At 43.3% G+C, this 23,498-nt stretch overlaps 1 protein-coding gene across 2 annotated transcripts in view; it reads right to left on the bottom strand.

The window, feature by feature from the left end:
• CERS3 (ceramide synthase 3) overlaps positions 1-22,910 on the bottom strand; it is a 107,511-nt gene extending 84,601 nt beyond the window's left edge. Inside the window, exons 1-2 of one of the 2 annotated variants that reach the window (XM_044231162.1) lie at positions 22,794-22,910; positions 15,259-15,359 (exon numbers count right to left, since the gene is read on the bottom strand). The gene's annotated coding sequence lies outside the window, so the exon portion shown is untranslated. The remainder of the gene's footprint in view (positions 1-15,258; positions 15,360-22,793) is intronic. The other variant, XM_044231163.1, reaches the window with a different exon arrangement.
• Between the last annotated feature and the right edge of the window lie 588 nt (positions 22,911-23,498).

Below are 23,498 nucleotides of genomic sequence, written 5' to 3'. Positions count from 1 at the left end.
TATAACCCAGCAATTCTATGTGTAGGCATTCAAGAGAGTATTCCAGGGCATTAAAATGATTCATGCTACAACACAGATGGTTCTTAAAAACATGCTATGTAAAAGAAGCCAGACACAAAAGGCCACACAGTGTGATTCCATTGATGTGAAGTGTCCAGAAGAGGTAAATCCACAGAAACAAAAAGAAGGTTACTAGTTCCTCGGGGTGTATGAAGGGAGTGTGGGGAGAAACACAAAGTGCCAATGAGGGGTACAGGGTTTCTTCTTGGGGTGATGAAAATGTTCGAAGATTAAAATGCGGTGTGGGTTGTACAACCGTGAACATGCTGAAAAACACTGACTTGAACACTCTTTTAGGTGGGTGAGTTGGATAGTCTGAATTATATCACGAAAAGGAAAAAAGAAAAACTGTTAAGAAGCCTCCTCAGTTTCAATCTTTTTACCTCAGAGCTCATCCTGAACTTCATGCTATAGCTCCCCATTATTTCATTTATGGAGCTTAAGTGTTACCTCCCAAATTCACCTGTGTCCACAAGCCCAGAAAAGTCATTAAGTGAAGGAAAGACTATATACCTCAATTCAGATTTCAGCATGATTTAAAGTTCATGACTTCTTGGAGGAAGGAAACAGCGGGCTTTAAAGCAAGAACAGACTAACTGTCCTGAAGGCAAAGTGACTGCCCTAGCTGATAGCCTTTTTGGGGGTAAGGGTACTTGGTAGACATCCATAAGCCAACATTTTGACTCTAGCCATTGGCTTTAAAACCCAGGCTACGCCTCTCACCAGCCTCTCTACCATCCTGTTATTTCTCTCAGGATGAGATCAGAGGCTAAACACAGAGAAATGATCTGAAGAGAACTGAGGCCAACAGTCTCCAATCCTCTGGGCTGCTTCGGTTTACTAGCAAGAAACAAATCACAGTCTTTCAGGCTCCCACTAGCTGCTCCTAAGGCCACAAGCCTGTGCCAATACCTCTAGCCTCCTTCATAGCCACTTTTTCCTGACTCTAGTGTACCAGATGTGCCATTTTGGATATAGCCCAGTGTCCAGCTCTCAGAGCAGCAGGGGACATCAGCACTGTGGGGGGAGTTGGTGCACTGCCTTTCCCACTGTGAGAGCCAAGAGAGACCATCCTACATCTGCTGAGAGTTGACTGGGATGGCCTTGGCGTGGCCAGTTGGATGCTTTCCTCAGGACTTCGAGTCTGAAGCAGCGAGTGATAACCAGCAGCAGCAGATGGCATCCTGCCTAGGCTGCTGCTGCTGAACAGACAGTTGTCATCCTTTGGCTTTTTGGCCTTCCTGATTGCCCTGGTTTCTTGGTTTCCACCGTCATCCAAGTCTGGTCCACCAGCCTTCCTTCAGGGCTATGAGTCCCTTCCAATGAAGTCCTTTGTTTAAGATAGTAAGAGGTGGATTCTGTTGTCTCTAACGATGAGATTTTTAAGTAGAGGAGGAACTGGGGGCATTTGTCAGTTCCTCCCTCTGATCTCATCTTGCTGACAATGGGCACTCATGTATCCCCTTCTCTCCCCGCCATCTTTGCTTCTATTCTGCCTAAGTTTCAAATCTGACAGTGACATTATTACTAGTCACCACGTGAGGTATTTTTCAATGTAAAAGAGGGTGCTGGCTTCTTTGACACAGACTTAAATAGGTGCTTGGTAGATGACAAGACATTTACCTACCCAGCCAGTAGAGTAACACCTTTACACCACGTTAACTAAGTATCACAGTATTTCAATAATAACCAGCAGGGAAGGGCATTAGGCAATCCTGACGTGGGGAAGTACCAGCATTTTTTCAGAGCCCATAGGTGATGACTCTAAGAATAGTCCTGAGCATTCGCAACAATGAAATCTGTCATTCAAGGCCCTTTTCCCCATGGCTCCTTCACTTCTGGGACAGTCGGAGAAGCCCACTGATTCCCACAGTCAATTTATAGCCCACCTCTCATCTTGATTCATTTTGCTCAACTCTAGGACTTTATGGCAACTAAAATATTGTCAGCTCTGTTGACTCTTTCATCTCTGCTTGGTGTGCTTTTTAAGCAAAGGTATTTATTTACTCCTTGATTACTCCAAGTGCTTTTTTTTTTTTTCTCATCAGTTACACAAAAGTCCCCCTTTCCCATCCCATGTCCATTCTCTCAGTCCTGAAACTCATATTTATATAAAAGTATCTGAAGGAACTGTACTATTTACATTAAAAATATCTGAAGCTCTTTCTAAAAGTAAGAAAAATGTGCAAGAAAAACACCTGTGGTTGTTTCTTTATACTTTGCAGAAGAATCGGTATTGGAGGTGGCATCATAGCCCAGCTGTGTTTTCCCACCTGCCAATACTGTGGAAGTTTTAAACCCTATTTCTACTCCAGCTGCCAGTAGTTTGCAGGAAGACAATCTCCCTAATGTAGGTTTTTATGACTCATTATTTTCTGACCTCATGGATACAGAGCCCAACAGGGTGAAGGAAGCCTGTTGAGCCACTTTGTCAGATGAACACCATTAAATTTGACCTTAGGACTGAAGAAATAAAACCATCTGGGCCACTAGTTTATCACTATTTGAAGCAACGTTTTTGCAAAGTACTGAAAAATGTGGCCCTCTGACCCTTGCTGAGGTAAGAACTCTGAGTCAGGCTGAAGTTTTAGGCAAGTTATGAAATTCTGGTAATTATCTGCGCAATATCTACTGTAAAATAACCACAGTGCCTTAGAAGATAACTCTACAGAACATATCTCTTGGATAGAGGAGGGTGACAAGAGAGTGTCTTTATGGAGCAGAACACATCTCTCCCAGAAAGGCCGGTGACCGGAAGTGGGAAATTAGGCAGACAACGCTAATTGAATTAAAGGTGTATTCCTGAGTGATAAAGTGAAACAAGGACACGCTGGGATCAGCACTCACTATCTCGGAGCATCATTATGGTTGGAGGAGGTGAGAGTTGGTGAGAACTTTGGAGACTGGGTGACCAGCTAGATTATGGTGGGATGAGGATTCTCTGGGGACACAAAGTCAGCTCCAGCAGAACAAGGACCTTGCCTGGCTTGTTTACTGTTGTATACCCAAGGCTGACCACAGAGTAAACACTAAATAAGTATTTGTTGCATTCAACAGAAAGGTAACCGAGGCTAGAATGGACTTTTGAACACTCCAGGAGCGATGCTATAGCCAAAAATGATATTTGGTTTCACTATCTACAAACAATCTCATTTTTATCAGTTGCAAAACAATTTTTAAAATTTGGTGCAAGGGTATCAGGTAAACATGTTTATCTACATTTAATCTGTTTGTGTTCTCTTTGGAATGAACTCTACCAACTCAGCCAAAAAAAACTGGTTATGCCTCAAGATAAAAAAAGGAAAACATCAGCAGTTACTTGCTTCCTGTCACTAGTGTAAGGACGGAGCGAATGGCAAATTCCAATTCTAAAAGAATTTTAAATTGTGCCATTGCAAATGGATAAGACAAGGCAGATGACAAAGCAACTTACCTCTGAGGGCTATTTATTACGATGAGTTAGTGCATTAAAAGCCTGCAAATGCCTGGGCTTATCGTAAGAGGAACAAACAAACCAACAAACCCTACACTTTGTGTAGAGAAGTAGTTAACTTGCAACAAGATAATAAGTGATTCTTTCATTTTAAATTTTACCTTGATATCAGTTTAAAGACTTGAAGAAATTCAAAACACACCCACAGATTTAAAAAAGAACAATTCAGGGGCTCCTGTGTGGCTCAGTGGGTTAAGCCGCTGCCTTCGGCTCAGGTCATGATCTCAGGGTCCTGGGCTCAAGCCCCACATCGGGCTCTCTGCTCTGCGGGGAGCCTGCTTCCTCCTCTCTGCCTGCCTCTCTGCCTACTTGTGATCTCTGTCTGTCAAATAAATAAATAAAATCTTTTAAAAAAAAAAAGAACAATTCAGAGTATTTGCAAACAAAACCAGGTATCACCTCGAAGATGTCATTGTGGGGCATCAGGAGGTCCTGAGTTTCCAATCATTCTGCCTTTTATTTAGAGTCCCCCTACACCCCAGCCCCCAGGTTTTATGTGGGCATGTGACTGCCCTACCACGTGAGACATTTCCCAACGTCCCCGGTAACTAGATGTGGTCATGTGTGACTACATCTGGGTCAAAGACACAGTGGTGGCATTGATTTGAGTAACCTCCATAAATACTAAGCTGTGTGTCCTGGCTTCTCTCCTTCTTCCTTCTTAATAACTGAAAATAGGGATGAAAGGATATAGGAGCAAGCTTTGAGGCCAAAGAGCCCATTTTCCTGGCTACATACAAGAGAAATAAACTTTTACCTTCTCTGTAAGTCATTGAATTTTGAGTCCTTTTTGTTTTAACTGCTTAGACCATAATTCAAACATATAAAGGAAAATTGAAAGGAGAAGTAAATAAATACTATATTGCTGTATTGTGTTATATTGCTTCCAGGCAGATTATAAAACCTGGAGACATCTGCTCATCAAATTACTGTTTAGAGAATAAAAAGGAGATCTACAGACTAGGAGAAAATATTTGCAACATTTGAAATAGAAAATATTTGTATCTACAATATAGAAAGAGCTCCTGAAATTCAATAATAAAAAAAATCAGGAGACTTCTTCCATAAGTCATTTGGGGGCATGTTTTTCCATTAATATTCTGCCTACTGGGGAGCATCCTAAGTATTTACTCTGCCTTTGGGGCTTCTTGCATGGAGCTGGTGCCAATTATCAATTTATTGCCTCTCAACTCCCAAATTCACTCTTTTTTACCCACTGTGTGAAATGATCTGGTGCCTTTCCTATTTTCCCTTTGCCAGCTAGCCCTGGAGTTGTCAGTAGAGGACGGTGGAGAGACATTGCATGAAAGGGTTTTACTTCCTGACTCTGGTACATCCCAGAAAAAGGCTCCAGGAGCCCCTGGCAGCCAGCAGATTCTCCTGGAAGCCCCCTTGGGAGTTTTGTAGCAGAGGGCCTCCAAGGAGACACTTTACAGTGAATAGCCCTCCCCACATCCTAGAGGGCAGATATCTGGCAAGTTCCAGGGAGCTGCTTTCCAGTCTATTCTGTTAGTACCAGGAGTAACTCCTCTGTTCCCTCCCCAACTGGTCTGCCCCTCAAGGGAGTCCGGGAGGGTGGTGTTTCCTTGCAGGCTCTGGTTCAGCTCCAAGCGTTATAAGTTTCCTAGAGCAGTGATCCCTATATTCTTTAGAGTTCTTCCTACTGGCCAATGCCTCATGTCTCCAATCTTGACTGGGCCCAGACAGCCTTGCTGGAAAAATCTAACCTTATGTGCTTAATCTAATACTAATTCACAAAAGCTCAAGTTATCCTGAAAAGTTAAAAAAAGAAAAGAAAAGAAAAGAAAAGTCTCTGGAGTTCAAATTAGAAGGGGGAGCCTTCTCATTTTTCCCTTCTAATACTGTGTAGAGTTTGTGTATAGATTAAATGATGCGTTGAGATTTCAGGAAGATGGGCTTTTGCTCCTTTCCTCCTAGCTCCATTTAAAGCTTAGTTAGGTTAATGTCCCATGAGCTGGCTATCACTTTCTACAAGGGCAACAATTCCTCCCTGTTAGTAAACATAATTGGGATATTTTCCCAGCAAAACTAATAAACCCCTAAAATGCCAGCTAGGCACTTGGCATCTGTATGGGGTCGAGTTCTCTTTGAAGCCAGGGCTATCCCCCAGTGTTATTCTCTTTAGGCCATGTTTCTCTTGGCTCCGTAATAAAATTTCACAATATGCCTTGATCTAGGGTCCTAATGGAAATCGTCCCTTCCTAACTAACTTAAATATTGAGCCAATGAAGTTCAATTCCTAGAAAATCACAAGTCGCTGTTTGCTGTTGTGTGCAGAAGAAAGCCCATTTGGGGATGGCTCTGCCAGAGGCTTACTATCCGGAGCGGCCCCAGCCTCCTTTGAAGGCAGCTCCTCGGGGCCCTACCCCATCTCGGGAGACTCCTATAAATGAGAAGCTGTAACAAGCCCCCAGGCCACTGGGCCCCTGTCTGCTTTTCCAGGCTATGCCTCCCTTCCCCTTCACTCTGAGACCCCACAAGCCAGGTCTGGTTTTTGACCCTTGAGAACAAAAAAGTTCTCTCCTGCCTTCAGGCATGTGCATTAACTCTTCTTTCTGCCAGACACCCTTTCCCCATCTTTACCCAGCTCTCTTCTCCTTGTCCTTCAAGTTACAACTCAAGCTTCCCCAAGATCTCCTTGAAGACTTCTTATGACCCCTACCCCCCACTGTTTTAAATCCAAATCAAGGACTGCCATCGCTCCGTGTTCTTTTCCTTCATAACCTGTATCAAATTGGTAAATATATGTTTGCATATTGATTTGATTAAAATCTGGCCTGCTCCTCAGACTTCAAGATGAAGGACATCCCAAGAGCATCCCTAAGTTGGCATACTGTAAGGGCACAAAGAGTTAAGTGCTCTATAGATATTAAGGGAAGTTAGTATATAATACAGTGGTCAAGTCCAAGGATTTGGGAATCCAGACTGCCTGGGTTCAAGGCCTCATTTTGACACTCCAAGAACTGTGTGCCCTCGGACAGCTAACCTAATGTCAGTTTCCTCATCTACAAACCAGGTGATAACTGAACCTCTCTGATAAGGTGGTTAAAAGGGTTAAGTGAGTAACTATCTGCAAATCACTTTATCACATGCCTGTTAAATAACTGATTGGAGTCAAAGTCTTAAATACCATTGGTTAGGGTACTAGGTGGTGGGTATTACAGAGGGCATGGATTGCATGGAGCACTGGGTGTGGTGAAAAAATAATGAATACTGTTATGCTGAAAATAAATTTTTAAAAATCCCATTATATTTGAAAAAAAAAAAAAAGGAGAGAGAAGAACAAAACGAACTTTTAGGTCCCCAAATTCTGTAACTGACACCTGTTATAAGAAGTCATTTAAAAATAATATACAATCATGTGACTTAGTTAAAACACTTACATTTTAAAAAAGCCTGATACTGCCGCTTAGGGTAACAAATTTTAGGAGTCACTAAAATATTCAAACCTACCTTGGAATATATATGAAACTTGACAAAAAATATGTTTAGGCTATAGCTAATAAATAATACTTCAGTGTTCATAATAATGGTTGTTTTAAAAATCTGGAATATTTAAGTCCATTTTGAAATGTTAACTCTATGCAATAATATTCAACTAATATTAAAAATTATATTTACCAACATGCAAAATGTTTAGACATGTAAAAAATTTCAAAATTATATCTACACTTTAATTATATGATGGTATATGATTTCATTTATTTTTAAAGATTTATTTATTTGACAGAGAGAGACACAGCGAGAGAGGGGAACACAGTGGCAGAGGAAGAAGCAGGCTTTCCACAGAGCAGGGAGCCCCATGTGGGGCTTGATCCCAGGACCCTGGGATCATGACCTGAGCTGAAGGCAGACACCTAATGACTGAGCCACCCAGGCACTCCTGATTTCATTATTATGCTACTTTATACATATACATCTAAATGTGTGTGTGTGTGCACACGCGCGTGCACGTGCGTGTATGTAAAAGCAAACCAAAGGAAACCTGAAAAAAGGGTAAAATCCTTAGTGTTGAAAATTTTTAAATTATTTTTACCGCTGATAATTTGTTACTGTTGATCCAAAATTAGGAAAATTAATAACTGATTTCTTATTAATGACTCAAGTCAACAAAGGTACATTTTGTTCTAAAAATCATACTCTCATCCAGTCCAGCCCTATCAATATGAAGAAAGAGTCCCAGGGAAATACAGGTGCCTTGTCCAAGCAAATACAGGAAAGCCAGTGTTTTCCCAATACACACACAGCTGCCCCTTACTAAGACGTGTTACTATGGTAATTTATTTTGCATTAACATTTTGAGAGAGTAATTTTTCATGTAAATGTTTCATATACAAAAGCTAATAGCTGATTTGAAGGCAGGCAAGTTTGTTACCTACACAAAACTTCTCCCAGCTTTCTTCTTATACATGCAAAAGCTAACTCCAGAATCTTCTATATTCTAATAATTTCAAGGAAAATAAAATGTGCTTCCATAGTCACTAGAAAGATAGGATCTTGAGGTCCATCTATAAACTGACTTCAGGGGTGCCTGGGTGGCTCAGTTGAGTGACTCTTGGTTTCAGCTCAGGTCATGATCTCAAGGTCATGAAATCAAGCAGGGTTGTCAGGATCTACACTTAGTGAAACGGGGGAGCCTGCTTGAGATTCTCTCCCACTTTCTGCCCCTCCCCCCCAAAAAACAGATTTAAACTGACTTCAGATTTCGAAGGTAATAAACATAAGACCGAAAATGCAGTTTAAGGAGGTGGTATTCACCAGATTTTCGTTCTTCCAGATGCCCCTTTAACTTTATCACATCTCTGCTGTATCTCTGCCCCACTTGCTAATTGACAGAGATTGCCAAAGCCCAGGTCAAGGCCAAGAAAGAGGTAAGTGACCAAGAAAGTTTACTTACACTGGTAACATGGGTAGAAACTTGCAGAAAAACAAGTATGACTGAAGTCAGCAGGATATGAAGCAAAGTTACAGAACAGAGAAGGCTTAGAAGGATGTAAACCCTAGGGTTTAAAGAGAAGGGACCCAAGCTGATTGGGAGGGACTCTACAAGAAATTTACACAGGATCCACTGTTCATAATTCTGCCTTTAAAGGCAGAATTCCCTCCCCCCCTCTTGTTTTTTTAGTTAAATTTAGAAGTCGACAATGTAAATTAAGAGTTGGGTAACTAGGCAATGCTGTTGCAATGTAAAGAAATGTTAACCCAATTAGCATCACGTCAGCATCTCCTTTCCAGTAGCTATTAAATATTTTGCTCCTCTCCACCAAGTCCTTCCTCACAAGCTCTCCTCCCTGGACTGGTGAGTCACACATCTTGCTCCACAAATTACCCTGTTATTAGTCTCAGGGACAAGTGAGTGATGTAGGCAAGAGCTAGGGGGCTGGGAACCTTGCTGACATGACTCACTCCCAGAGGAGCCTGAGGAGAGGCCCTGATTCTGTCTCAGTTCTCCCATCTGAGAGGCAAGAGGACTGGCCTAGAGTCTGGAGAGCCCTCCTGGGGACTGCTGAAGGGTGCTGCAGAAGGCTTCCCACCAGTTAGTCCCAGATAAGAAGAGTCAGCAAGACTGCCATATATATATATATATAGCAAGCCTGTAATTGATGAATAAAATCCAAAATGGGAAAAAAAAAGAAAGCAGTCCTTCACATACCATCAAATTTGAGGAAGAACTATGGCTTCAGAGTCAGAAAGCCCAAGTCTGAGCCCTAGCCTTGCCTCTTAAAACCAGATGAACTTGGGGGGTGGGGTGGCACCTGGGTGGCTCAGTCGGTCGGGTGTCAGACTCTTGATTTTGGCTCAGGTCATGATCTCAGGGTCATGAGATCAAGCCTCATGTCCAGCTCCATGCTCAGCATGGAGTCCACTCAGGATGCTCTCTCTTCCTCACCCTCTGCCCCTCCCCCTGCTCTCTCCCTCCCACCTCCCTCTCTCTAAAATAAATACATCTTAAATCTTAAAAAAAAAACAAAAACACATAACTAAGTGAACTTGAGCAACTCAGTCTCTCTGAATTCTTCACTAGCTCCCTTGCTCAATGGTGCTAATTCCACCTTCCACAAAGACCTGTTGCAGATGGAGAGTGATTCATTATGTGGAAATACCTGAACACAGTAAGGGGCCAGATCTATGTTACAGAGTCATGTTATCTTGTTATCGTCACCTTACTGGGTCTGGGCAAGACTCCTGATGTCAGGCTGGTTTAAATAGTAAGATTAAATGCTCAGTTTAATTTTTTTTTTTAAATTTTATTTGGCAGAGAGAGATCACAAGTAGGCAGAGAGGCAGGCAGAGAGAGAGAAGGAAGCAGGCTCCCGGCTGAGCAGAGAGCCCGATGCGGGGCTCGATCCCAGGACCCTGGGATCATGACCTAAGCCGAAGGCAGCGGCTTAACCCACTGAGCCACCCAGGCGCCCCTAAATGCTCAGTTTAAAAAGATTCCCCAAGGGAGCGTAACGGGACACCCCTGCCCCTTCACAGAGGCATTCTCCCCACGATCTCCCCATCTCTCACTGTGGGGAAAAGATAACTGAATTCATTTCCTTCTTTCAGTAAGGGAAGCCTACCTAAAGGACACAGACAAGGCGAACCTAAACAGAAAACCTAGGCACAGTCTTGGACAGACAGTACTACACAATGTCATCTAGTTCAGACCCTTCAGACAATCAGACTCACCTGGGGTGATACCCCAGCCACTCCCCACAACACCCCGGAGTAGGAATTTCCAGGACACGACATGTGGGAACCCAAGGCCCAGTGGCTTCTCAAGGAAAAGGGGTTTGGGGCTCTGAATGCCTAGCCTCAGTCCTTTCCAGCTACCTGAGCTAGAAGAGCATATGACTTTCTTCCCAGCCTTGAATTTCTCATCTATAAACTAGGAATGATATATTCTATTTCTGTACAGCCCCAATCGGGATTAAATAAGGTCATGTTTCTAAATCACTCTGTAACTTGGGGCATATGGTGAGTGCATTAGGACTGTCACTATTTACCTTTCCTCATCAATGGCACCACAGACTTTGAGGTGGCCCAGTGCTCAGCCCTCATTCACTGATTTCCTACAGTCCCCTAGTCAGTGGTAAGGTCGCCTGGACTGAGTGTTGGAAAGGCCGCAGCTTTTCTGAGGGACGAGTGCGATCACCTGACAGGGTAACTCATTTCTTCAGTGACAGCAGGATTTCTTTCGTTACTGGAACCCAACATGGGCAGTATCACCAAAGGAATCATTTTACGAAAGAGAGGAAAACCTACAGAAGGGTGTGGGGCCGCATCTTGATCGAGAAGGAATTTTGAACATCCCTCTCACAGATGAGGAGGAGGCCAAGTTCCTTTTAGGGAAGGACTTGGGGTTACTAAGGCACACCGATGAAGCAAGCCCCGAATTTTAATGTTTTAAAAATATATGCTTATGTAATAGTTAAAGGCAGGGTTTCCGGTTGCACAGCCTGCTGCCCCCGCAGAATGAAGCAGTCTTTGGAAAAGAACAAGATGACAAAGATTCTAGTAATCTTCAGGTGAGGGTGAGGTGCGGTGGGCGGGGGAGCCTCCAGTAGAGGGCAAGAAAAAAAATTCGCAATTGCTGCTTCTCAACAGTTTTCTTCATGGACTCTGAAATCATAAAAGAAGTTAGAAGGATAAAAGGCAAGATTTCCTGGGGCGCCTGGGTGGCTCAGTGGGTTAAAGCCTCTGCCTTCGGCTCAGGTCATGATCCCAGGGTCCTGGGATGGAGCCCCGCGTTGGGCTCTCTGCTCACAGGGATCCTGCTTCCCCCTTCCTCTCTCTCTGCCTGCCTTTCTGCCTACGTGTGATCGCTGTCTGTCAAATAAATAAAATCTTTAAATAAAAAAAAAAAAAAAGAAAGGCAAGATTTCCTTATGGCAAGAACTGTTGGTGTGGGGCTGGGGGAGTAGCACCTGGTAATCACTGTTTGCTCCTTTGAGCAAATAGGGATGAGTCAACTCCCTTCCTTGGCTGGGACAGCTGCTTCCTCTGTCCATGGCCATTAGTCCTTGCTATTTATTCACCATAGGAAAATAGTCCCTAAAATCTCAAAACTGAACATAACAAGCCATTCCTGTCCAGTCTTGATCTACTGCAAGAAGCCCCTTAAAGGGGGGGGGGTGGACAACCCCATATGTATAATGCCCAGATTTTAAGTAGATGGAGGAGAGACAGAGACAGACACGGAGAGACAGAGATCAAAAGACACAGAGATAGACACTTAGGCAGGACATATGTGAAGTCTATCTAGAACATACGGAACATATTTCATGTATTCATTTTACTGTTTTTTTTTAAAGATTTTATTTATTTATTTGATAGAGATTACAAGTAGGCAGAGAGGCAAGCAGAGAGAGAGGAGGAAGCAGGCTCCCTGCTGAGCAGAGAGCCCGATGCAGGGCTCGATCCCAGGACCCTGAGATCATGACCTGAGCCGAATGCAGAGGCTTTAACCCACTGAGCCACCCAGGCGCCCTTCATTTTACTGTTTTTGATGAATGATTAAACCCACGGCTTCAAATGTAGAGCTATTTTGCCTGCGAAAATGGAAGGAAAACATCCTGGGTATATTGTATGAAAATGTAACGTATTTAAAAGTAAAAATTTGGGGGCCCCTGGATGGCTCAGGTCCTTAAGTGTCTGGCTTTGGCTCATGATCTCGGAGTCCAGGGATTGAGCCTCGGTCAGGTTCTGTGCTCGGCTGGGTGTCTGCTTGTCCTTCTCTCACTTCTTCAGCCCTCCACCTTCTTGTCCCTCTGTGCCGCGCCCCCCCACCCCCGATAAATAACATCTTAAAAAAAATAAATAAAAATTCCCCTAGATTTCCAAACATTTCAAACATTCTTTCTGGAAGCGTATTCTTAACTCTCTCTCCAATACATTTTTATATAATTCTCATTTCAGTCTCTCTGATTTCCGTCTACCAGAGCAAATCAATGTTGTGAATGGGAGAAAACACTGCGCTGACATACACAGTTTCCTACGGCAAGGTCACATCTTGGGCATGACCAGTTTCCTTTTTCCCTGGGGGACATAGGTGGGATATGTGCCAATGTGATTTTTCTGGCTACTCCTCTATTGATCCTGATTTGGGGGTCTCCGGGTTCCTAAGTCCTGTGCTTCTAAGTCTTTTCTCCTTAGGCTAAGATTGATCGGCTATTTTCTCAAAGTTTTTTCTGCCAAGAAACACAGTTAGCAGAAGTTCTCCTGGGAATAACCGGTCTGCATCGGGTGAAGTGGGACCACGTGTGATCCACAGAGATAACCCACAGGACAGGCACCGGCTCCACATGCTGTTGGAGGGGATTCAGAGTTCCTCCTCCCTGTGGTTCCTGTTAGCGAAATTTCAGTATGGATGTCTCTTAAGGTCCTTGTCAAAGAAAGGCAAGCTCTGAAAGCAAGCCAGTGTGAATGGAAGGGTCACAGGATATTCAACACCAAGCATCCCAGGAGCAAGTAATGTCCCAAACATACAGAGAATGGACGACTCTAACCTTGTATCCAGTCTCTTGAAATATACCAAGAGATGCCTAGCGGAGCCTCAATGAAGTCCTGTTCAAGCAGGGGAGGGAGAGACCTGCGTGCTTCTCTTCCCTGGCCAGTAAAGCTGTTTCTCCGTAAATTCATCCTCCTGGTAGTTTACAAGGTCGGGAATGTTACTCAGCTGCCGCCTTATGAAATCTGAGCCATTTCAACCTTGCCATGCTGTTAGGTGGAGGTTTCCAGGGCGTGGTGGTAGGACAGTAGTCACATTTACATATTCCACAGCAATTCTGAAATGCTCAGCCTCTGTCGCTCTGTCATGCATCAGTCAGTGATATCATTAAGCACCAACTGTGTACCGAGGGCACGCAGTTTCAGGCCCAGGAGCAGCCCTACCCTTTCACCCTGGCCTTGTTTGAAAAAGACCCCAGTCTGGCCTTGCTCTGGTCATACCTCTCTCCCACTGGCTGAGGAGTCCATAGACCCAAAGCTGCAAGCCCACCCACACACCATACCCCCTTTCTAGACTTGTTAGGGGTACCCAGGACCCTAGAATTCCCTGCCCGACACCTCCAAATTCTCTTTCAAGGCCTGCGTGGACGCTTCCCCAGGTCTGTCCTCTGAAAAGTGACAGCACAGTATACCCCGAGGCCTAGGAATGGCCAACAGGAGACTGTTCGGTAGAAGATGAAAACACTCACACTTGAACACATACACAGAGGTGTCCACACACACGGGCACTGGGGCCTCAAGCCAAGCAGGACAATTCTGGGGCTGAGAAGAGGGATAGGGTCAGGCTGAGAGCCAGACAACTCCCCATGTCCTCTTGCCTTGGGGCCTGAGGGACAAGCCTGTCCACAGGGACTCAGCATAGGTCTGGCCACTCTAGAGGCCCCAGGAATTCTGGAAGCCAAAGATGGATTCAGGCTGAGCAGCCACCAGAGGGGCTGGTAGCATGACAGAGACAGAAATCCTCAGGTAATTTCCGATGGTCCAGCTGAACTGCTCCTCCCCAGAGAAGGCAACTTCTTTGTTAGCAAAAAGGGGTTTATTCACCTGGCTCCCTTAAGCTTCCCCGCCACCCCACCCCCCCACTGCCACCACCAGCAGGTTACCACTTCACTATAGAAAGCAGGAGGGGGAATACATTTGTGATCAATGGGGTTTGTGTTTGGTAAGAAGGTGTAGAAGAGTAGAGGCTAAAAGGTGGGGGTGGGGTTGGGCCTTGGTCAGGAACCCCTTCTGCATTCTCCACTGATCCACTGTGGATTGGTTAGGTAGGCGGTGGGGTGAAGGCACGTGCCAGCGAGCCCTGTTGTTGCAGGGAAAGGGTCAGGGACGTGATTCAGAGGCCCAGCGGCTGGGCTACCTGCTTTTGCAGCTATAAACTGGGAATAACAGCACCGTCTCTTCACAGACTGTTAACAGAAGTTGGAGGCAACGATTACATGGTAACTAGTAACCAGCATGCGTATACAATGAACACAGTTTCTTTCACCAGCATCCGCTCATTGAATCCTCACCACAATAATAATTATTCATGCCCCCAATTCACACATGCAAAGAGAAGTTGAGAGGAATCAAGGCACCTGCCCCAGGTGACACAGCCAGACCGAAGTTAGGTGCTGGGCTTAAAATCCTCCTTCTCTTTACAGGACTTGATTTTTGTCTTTCATCCATATTTGTGAACATGTGCTGTCATGCAAGTCATCATTTCTGATTGTCACTTTTGATGACTTTGAAGACATGTGCTTTTCAAAGCCTGTTTCTCACAGGAAGAGTCTGGAAGCTGGAAACCTGCAAGACAGACGGAGCCAACTCTTCCTTCTAATTAGAAGCGAGGCTTGGGGAAAAGGGGATGGTCAAGGTTGGGGGGCCAGATGGGAGCACAAACAAGGCAAATACCAGCTAAGCTTGGGAGATATTCATCACCCGGTGTTGTCAGAGGAAACTGTCACTCAACATCCCTCCTCTCAAAAAGAAAAGATCTACAGTATATCATAGGGAATAACACGGAACTTGCCTTGCCCAGAACACCGCTCCTTCCCAGAACACAGAAAATAATATCATATAATAATAAAGTTCTGGGGCATAGATATAGTTTACCAAGATCACAGTTAAGACAACACAGTAGAGGTGAAATAAGATAAGATAAAATAAAATAAAATAAAATAAAACAAAACGTAAATAACAGTAATTACCTTGAGTATATAGGATAGCTTTCTGAGAAGAAATTCAAGTACTCTGTGTATAGGTATGTGGAGATATATGTAAAAGTTTCACCTTTCCTTTCACAACATCCCTGCAGAAGCAGAAAAGGGAAACATAATTAATAGACTATACAATGATACCCATAACTTTCCTTCCCGCTCTAAAATTCGAAGTCACAGTTACAAACCAGTGGCAGAATTTGGTGCAGGCGGAACTGGCCCTATGAATCAGTTTCCTTTGATCTGGGGAGTATTTTAACATAATTTGCACTGATATCTAAAATTCAGGAATTTTCACCAAAAAATCCAGATTCACAGCTTCACTTGAAAACAACAACAACAACAACAAAAACAACAAAACAAAACAAAACAAAAAATCCCGTAATATCTGGCAGTAATCACAGGACGTGCGGGCCTTAATTGAGGCGTAAGCTTCATCAACCAGCCCACTGCTCATTTCAGTTACCTGCCCAGGCTTCTAAGGCATTAACGTTATAATTCCTTACGCCTCTAAGAATCATCAGTGGGAATTATGTCCTTAAAGTCAGTGCAACTTAAGTAAAGACAGTAAGAGCACAGCCTCAAGTAGTGATTACAGTTCTGTCAGCACACGGGTCTTGGAAGAGCCACTTGTGACTTGTTAGTACACTGGTTCTCCCTGCTGGCTCTCTAGGGGGACTACCTGGAAAACATTTTTAAGCCATGCTCTCGCCTGATTCAGAACACCTAAGTCAGGACCTCTGAAGGCGCTGTCCTGACATCAGCATTGTTATCATTGCTTAACAGATGTATTCATTAAAGCCCAGCATGCCGACGGTAGAGCAGCAAATCCCAGAAGTAAACACACCTGAGTTAGAACCAGCAGCCAGACCAAGAAGCGGGACACTACCAGCACCCCAGGGCCTCCACTGCGTCTCTGCCCAGTCGCTACCCCACTTCCTCCAACTATCCTCGCCTGACCTCTAATACCGTGGACTCACGTTGCCTGTTCTTGAACTTCGCATAATCAGAATCACACTGACGGCATTCTTTTGCCTCCACGTCTTTCTGTCAGCAGTTGCGACTGAGACAATACCCAAGCTGATGTGTGTGTAGGAGCTGACTTATTTTCACTGGGGGTTGGTGTTCCATGGTACGACTATACCACAACCTCTTTTTCCATTCTCCAGTTGAGGGAAATTGGGGTTTTCTGAAATAAGGCTACTCCCTGTGAACATTCTTGACTGTGTCTTTGGTAAACACATGTCCACATTTCTACAGGGCAATGGAATTGCTAGGTCACGGGTATGTATACACAATTAACAGACCCTGTTGACCAGTCTTCTAGAGCTGTTGTGTGGATTTACACGCCCACATCTGTGTGAGAGTTTCAGCTATTTCACATTCTCACCAACACAACTACTGTCTAATTCACATTTTTGCCTTTCTGGTGGGTGTGTAGCGATATTTTACTGTGGTTTTGACGTGCATTCCCCTAACAACTGATAAAGTTGAGCACGTTTCATGCTTCTTGGCCATTTGGAACATTCTTTTGTGAAGCCCCTATGTAAATGTCTTGCCCAGTTTTCTATTGTGTTGGTCCATCTTTTCTAATGGGCTTGTTTTTTTTTTTTATTCTGGATATGACTCCTTCTTGTTTATATGTATGCAATGTCTCCTTCCCTTCGGCAGCTGGTCTTTTACTCTCTTAATGGTAATATCTGATGGAAAGAAGTTATTAGTTTTAATAAAGTTCAATTTGTAGATCTTTTCCATATGCTAGTACTTTCTGCACCTTGTTGAAAAAAAATCACTGCCCATCCCAAGGTCATTAATCTATCCTATTTTGTCATCTAGAATGATGCTGTCCAATAGAAAAATAGCGAGAGCCGAATACATAAAGTTTTCTTGTAGTTGCATTTCAAAAAGAAAAAAAAAAGTGAAATTCATCTTAGTAATGTATTTTATTGAACCCAACACATCTAGAATATTACCATTTCAACATACAATCGATATAAATATTATTACTGAGATATTTTGAATTCTCTCTCTACAGTCAGGTTTTGAAATCTGCTGTGCGTTTTGCACTTAGAACCTATCTCTAGTGGCTCAGCCACGCTTCAGGGACTCGGCAGGCCAGCAGCTGCCACAGTGGACAACACAGATCTAGCAATTATAGTTTTACCTGCCAGTTTTATTTTCCACATCTACATTAACATTCAGATATGAATGTACCTTTTAAAATTTTATTTATTTGTTTATTTTAAAGAGAGAGTGTGTGTGAGTGCCTGTGCATGAAAGAGAAAGGGGTAAAAGGGGGAGGAGGAAAAGGGAGAGAATCTCAAGCCAACTCCCCAGTGAGCACGGAGCCCCATGTGGGACTCGATTTCATCACCCTTGAGATCATGACCTGAGCCCAAACCAAGAGTCAGATGCTTAACCAGCTGAGCCACCCAGCACCTCTGTATATAAATTTTGAGGTTAGAATCAAGACTCAGGGGGCACCTGGGTGGCTCAGTGGGTTAAAGCCTCTTCCTTCGGCTCAGGTCATGATCTCAGGGTCCTGGGATCGAGCCCCGCATCGGGCTCTCTACTCAGCAGGGAGCCTGCTTCCCTCTCTCTCTCTGCCTGCCTCTCTGCCTACTTGTGATCTCCATCTGTCAAATAAATACATAAAATCTTTAAAAAAAAAAAGAATCAAGACTCAGATGTTTTTTTTTCATCTGTATATTCAAATGATTGTCCCTTCTGTATAGTATCAATGTTATCATAAATCAAAGTCCAAATACATGGAGGCTTATTTCTAGACTCTCTCGTCCATTTCCTTGGTCAACCGTGCTTTTGGCATTTAGCATTTTTTTTTTTTTAGTTCCCTAGTTAATTCTTACATTCAGCCAGTATTCACAAAATTTGTCCGTAGCTATAACCAGAAATTTTATAGACAGGAGTGGATGGAATAGAAGAGAAAAATTCAGTATGTGCAGTATTGTTTCATGAAACTTTTATTTCCATTAGAGTGTGTGTGTATGTGTGTGTGTGTGTGTGTGTGTGTGTGTGTTTCTAAATTGAGGTCTAAGGAGTATTTTTTACCATCAATGATTGTCCAAAAAACAGTTTAAAATCCACGACAGTACTGTCATCTGTGGAGTGATTACTTCGGAAAATCAGCTTGCATATTATTTTATAGTCATCATCTAGAAATGCTCTCAAGTTTTACTCTTACACAACTGGTGATAGACCAGACCTTCACACAAAGCAGATCTCCATTTGAAACAAGTCAGGGAAAGCCAGTTATGGCTGGTGGAACAGGAGGAGCTCATTAGAAAGCCTGTGACTTTGACCCAAAGAAGAATATGATAATGAGTTCGTGATGAGAACATTGCAAATGAAAATTGCTAATCTGCACAATTTGAAATTTGTTCAGCATCAGCGGATTTTAGGTTTTTCCAGTTTTAATTGGATGTCAAACAAGAAAAAATTTGAGGGGAAGAAATTAAAGCCATTTTAGTTACTAAATGATGTTAAGTAACCTTTGTTATTGAAGAAAATACTCTCAGAGTATTTGCTTGAATTTTGAAATGCTTATTTAATTGTTCAGCCTATGTCAAAGTCAATCTAATCAACAACAATTTATTGACTCTCCACTAAAATATGTCTGGCAAAGGAATCAAAATGACAGAAATAGACTTTGTTCTTGCATACAAGAACTCTATGGAGAAAAATGGATTGTGGCATATGATTTTCCCTTCTCTTAGAACATGGATATAGTAAATAAAAATGATTCAAAGCCCCTTAATGTAATATTTTATCTCTCCAATCAACCTAAATTCATGCCTTAGCTGTGGTTTTTTTAGTTTTCCCATTGAGAGGGAAAGGAGAGATGTATTTGGTGGTCATTTTGCAATATATACAAATATTGAATTTTTATGTTGTGTGCCTGAAACTCATATCATGTCCTCCATCAATTATGCCTCAATTAAAAAAATTAAAAAGCTGGGGACCTGTTTTCATTTCTCCCTTCTCCAGTCCTAATGACCAAATGTCACATGTTTCAGAAGGCACAGCTACAGATGGAAGGAGACAGAGCCATCTATGACAGGAAAAGAAATAAAGTTGGTTGCACACATACACAATATCATATGTATCTTTTGGTTTTGTTTTTATATTGTGCATCAGCACATGAAGTGTGTCTGTGTGTGTGTGTTTGTGTGTGTGTGTGAGAGAGACTACATGGGCTATGCGTGTATCAGTCCTAAACAGACAGATTTGGATACTTTCAATAAATATTTCCTTTTCTTGCTTTCATAAAGATATAATTCAGAGATCAATAAAAAGGAAACTTTCCATGGAATCAAAACTTTCATAAACCAAACAACAACTATGTTAGGCCTCTGGTCTGTTCAGTTACTCTCCTTAAGAATGCAGCATGATCCCTCCCCACAGACTTTCCAGTGACCAGGTGGGGAAAAAAAATTTTTTTTTAAATAAAATAAAATAAAAAATAAAGAAATGATTATTAAAGCGAACCAAACCCCTTTAACTTTACATTTGAGGGGAATTTGGACACACAGCTTACGAAATTTTAAATTCTCATACTTAGGAAGGGTGACATTTGTTTCAAGGTCACCCAAGCCAAATTAGTGCACTCAGACTTTAAGGTACAATAATAATGAAATTTGGGAATAACTCTTTTAAAAAACACAATGATTGCTACAGTTCATTTACAATCAAACATCTGTCTACCATCACCGAAAGCCCTGTGGAGAATTTTGGCTGTTAAAGTGTTGTACAGGGTCAAAGATTCTTAATATCCCCCATTCACTTGCTATTTGAGGATTTTATACCTAAGCCCTAGTTTATTTTAATTAGGTTTTTAGCTTGGTTTATGTTCTCGTCATTAAAAAAAAAAAACCCTCCAAAGACGAAATTTTAAGGTAATATGAGGGATAGGACGCCTACAATGACGAGATTGATTGTTTCATAGGGCTTAGGAAAATAAGTCTCTTTGCTTTACACAGACTTCTTTCATAGTGCTAATGTCTGGTCTGTGTAGGGTGTCCCAAAGATGTCTTCAATCATTCTGGGCCCACCAAATAAATAAAACAAAAGCCTGGGCCATGTAGGACTAATAAGGCTGGTGTTCTGGATGTGCAGGTGTTTCTAAGAGAAGGAAGACCTGCATTTGATTCCCAAGGGAGCTCCCTTGTATTCCTTTAATCTCTCTGCCATAATCTGCAGCTCATCAGGATTCAAAGTTAGGGACAGATTGCCAAAACACCATTCTTGATGCCAATTAGCCCATTTGATGAACTTGACAATAGGCCTTTGGCCAGTAAATAAGCCAATTGCTCTTGTCCAAATCCATTTTTATAAAGGTATATTATCTCCGGTTCAATCTTTGGACTACATCCCTAAATTCACATTGGGGAGGCCTTGGAAAGCCCAAGGCTGTTGTACAGATGGCCTGGAGCCCAGGGTAAATGAATGTTGCCACACTACACTCTGTGTTTTATGAGACCTTGGAGCCAGACCCTCCCCCCATGCACAGCCTGCCGGTAGCGCCTTGGGGGCCTAAGAAAACTCCAGTGAAGTGTGTGTGTGTGTGTGTGTGTGTGTGTGAAAGAACGCATAAAAACATATCTTTCCTATAACTGTGCAATGATTCGTACAACAAACAACCCTTGAGAAAGAGGTATCCATCGTCCTTGCCTTTTGCCTGATTTTATTATGCTCTGGGGGACTCCTAACACAGGACGCTCACTGCTCTGCTTCAGGGGGTGGGTCAAAGCCAGATCGGCTCTGCCATAGAGGACCTAAATAATCACAACCTGATTCCCAAATGAAGTCAGTAACACTATGCGAGACTAAACCAGCACCAGTCAGCCCCCGTGAGGGCAGAGTGTTGTCTCCCTCAATCACTGCTGTTACCCCCCCTGAGTCCAGAAGAGGATCTAGTTCACCGGAGGCATCAGCAAATAACTGGAGAAATGAACACTATATGTACCGAAAGCCTACCATTTGTCAATCATGCAAAAGTCTCTTTATGTTGCTTCTAACAAATGGCCCTGCGGGATGGGTATTCGAATAATTAGCTTATAAATAAGGAAACTGAGGTTTGAAGAATTTCACTGACTCGCTCAGGTCACACAAACAGTAAGCAGAAAGCAGGGATTCAAATTTAGATCTGTCTTCCTTTCTAGCCCATGTTCTGTCCACCACACCATGCCTTCACCCCAGGAGAAGCAAATTATAGACTGACCCACAGTGTTTTGCTCTAAGATACTGAGTTAGTGTATTTACGTATTATGGATTCGGGAACCCCTCCACATGACAAGGACTCTGAAGGGCTGAGAGAACAGAAGAGGAATAGGGAGGGCTCCAATCACATATTTCTGTGTGCGAAAGGCAACAGAATTTGGGTTTCCTCACTTCCCTGCTCTGCCACTGAACCTCTCACCAAACCCAAATGTCCTCATCCGAGAACTGCATAACATGAGTTCTCTCTCACTGAACTAACTGGGAAATGCATTTATGCATAGCAAGGACTCCCCATAAATGGAGATTATTACCAACCCAGAATTATCTTCAAACTCATGCCAATTAATTTGATTGTTTTTAGAAACAGCAGAAATATTTTTAGAGGGAAGACTATACAAGTATTACCTATTTTCCCCTTAAAGAATTTACCCCTTGTCCAGCAAATTCTACTGATGAAATTTGAAGTGGCAACCCCTTAAAAAAAAAAAAAAAGGCTTGTAGGGGAAGAGGTATGAAGGTGCTGTTTAAAGTCAGAACCCTCACTCATGGTATAGAAGGCACTGGAATAGTACGGATTAATGAATCAATGAATATGCATCCTCTGGTGAGTCCCCCAAGTTTCTTTCCCTCGCCCCGTGTGTAAGGCTCTCTAGCAAATGAACTTGTCTGAAAGAACATCCTGGCTAAACATGTACGCTGGTTAGAAAAAAAGAAAAACTATTGTGTTTCTCTCCCTGAGGCCAAAGCTATAGAACTACTCAGCTAATGTCTTCTGGACACAGCATGGAGACTGTCTCGGTCAAGATCGAGCCAGCTTAGGAGAGTCTGCCGCTGTGAGGAGAGCAAGTCCTGCCTTGTTCCACATTTAAGACATTCTGACGTGGTCTGAAATGGCCTTGGCCATGCCACCCGGAGATCTGCGGTCACTCTCTTCATTTCTCCTTCCTCATAAACCGGGCTGTGCCGACGGAGGGCTCAGCCTCCTGTGATTCCACAGGCTGAACAATCCTGCCTAGTCCTACGCTGAAGCTGTTTCAACTCGCCACAGAGCAAGTGCTACAGGTCAGAGGAGAAGTTTGGCCCCAGCATTTGCTCCACGACTGAACGCTTCTGAAGTCAAACTCATCAGGCGATGGGCTTCAAATCTCTCTTTCGTGTATCTCTCCCTGAAGAGCAGACCAAAAATGAGCATTTTGAACATCTCTCTCTCTCACACACACACACACAGTCAAGGCCAACGTGGTCTGAGCATTCTCAAATGGTAACAACATCAGTGAAATGGTGCCTACCTTCCAGAAACTTCAGTCCACAAAAGATGCCCCTTGCCTGTGAAGAGCAGTCAGAGCCAGATTTCCAGCGTTCCAGTCAGCCTTGTTCTCCTCAGAGAGCAACACACCTCATCTCTGTGTAAGCTCTGAAATTCTTTCAGAGAGACCCACCCTCTAAAGTTGCACGTCTAGATTTCTGACTGAGGGCGATGGGTGACGTGAGGCAAAGCTACTGGATGGCACCTTCTGGTTCTTCCTGATGGGATGTTGCTTCCTGTTTCACCACTTGGGAGAGGAGAAAACTGGAGTTCAGTCAGACGCAGGATTACAGATGCATGAGTTGCCTCACCTTGTTGGTTCTGGTGCACACGGCCATTAGCCAACTACCGAACAAGATGGTCTCTGCTCTTTGTCCTCCAAGGAAGGGGTTTAGGCGGCGGAGAGAAACCTGAAACAGTGTTGACAAGCCCACACTATCACCCGAGCGGGTCTGAAAGCCATGGCACTCTCTAGAAGCTTGTGAGTACTGGCGGGGCTCTGTGCTAACGAAATCATCACCACAACCACCACCAGCACGCCCTGGAAAGGCGACCTCTCTGCTTGGCTCCTGGCAACTTGGGGAATAAATTCCCTTCTTTCGAACCACACCATGCCCCCAAACTGAAAGTCTGGCCCCCTTTTCCTTTCAGAACAGTCAGAGGTAATTCTCTTTGGTTTTGCTTCTGT

Source organism: Neovison vison, chromosome 13, assembly GCF_020171115.1.
Source record: "Neovison vison isolate M4711 chromosome 13, ASM_NN_V1, whole genome shotgun sequence".
In the NCBI taxonomy this organism is placed as follows: Eukaryota; Metazoa; Chordata; class Mammalia; order Carnivora; family Mustelidae; genus Neogale; species Neogale vison.
Note: the sequence above shows the minus strand (reverse complement) of the source record. Positions and strands in the feature narration are given on the sequence as shown.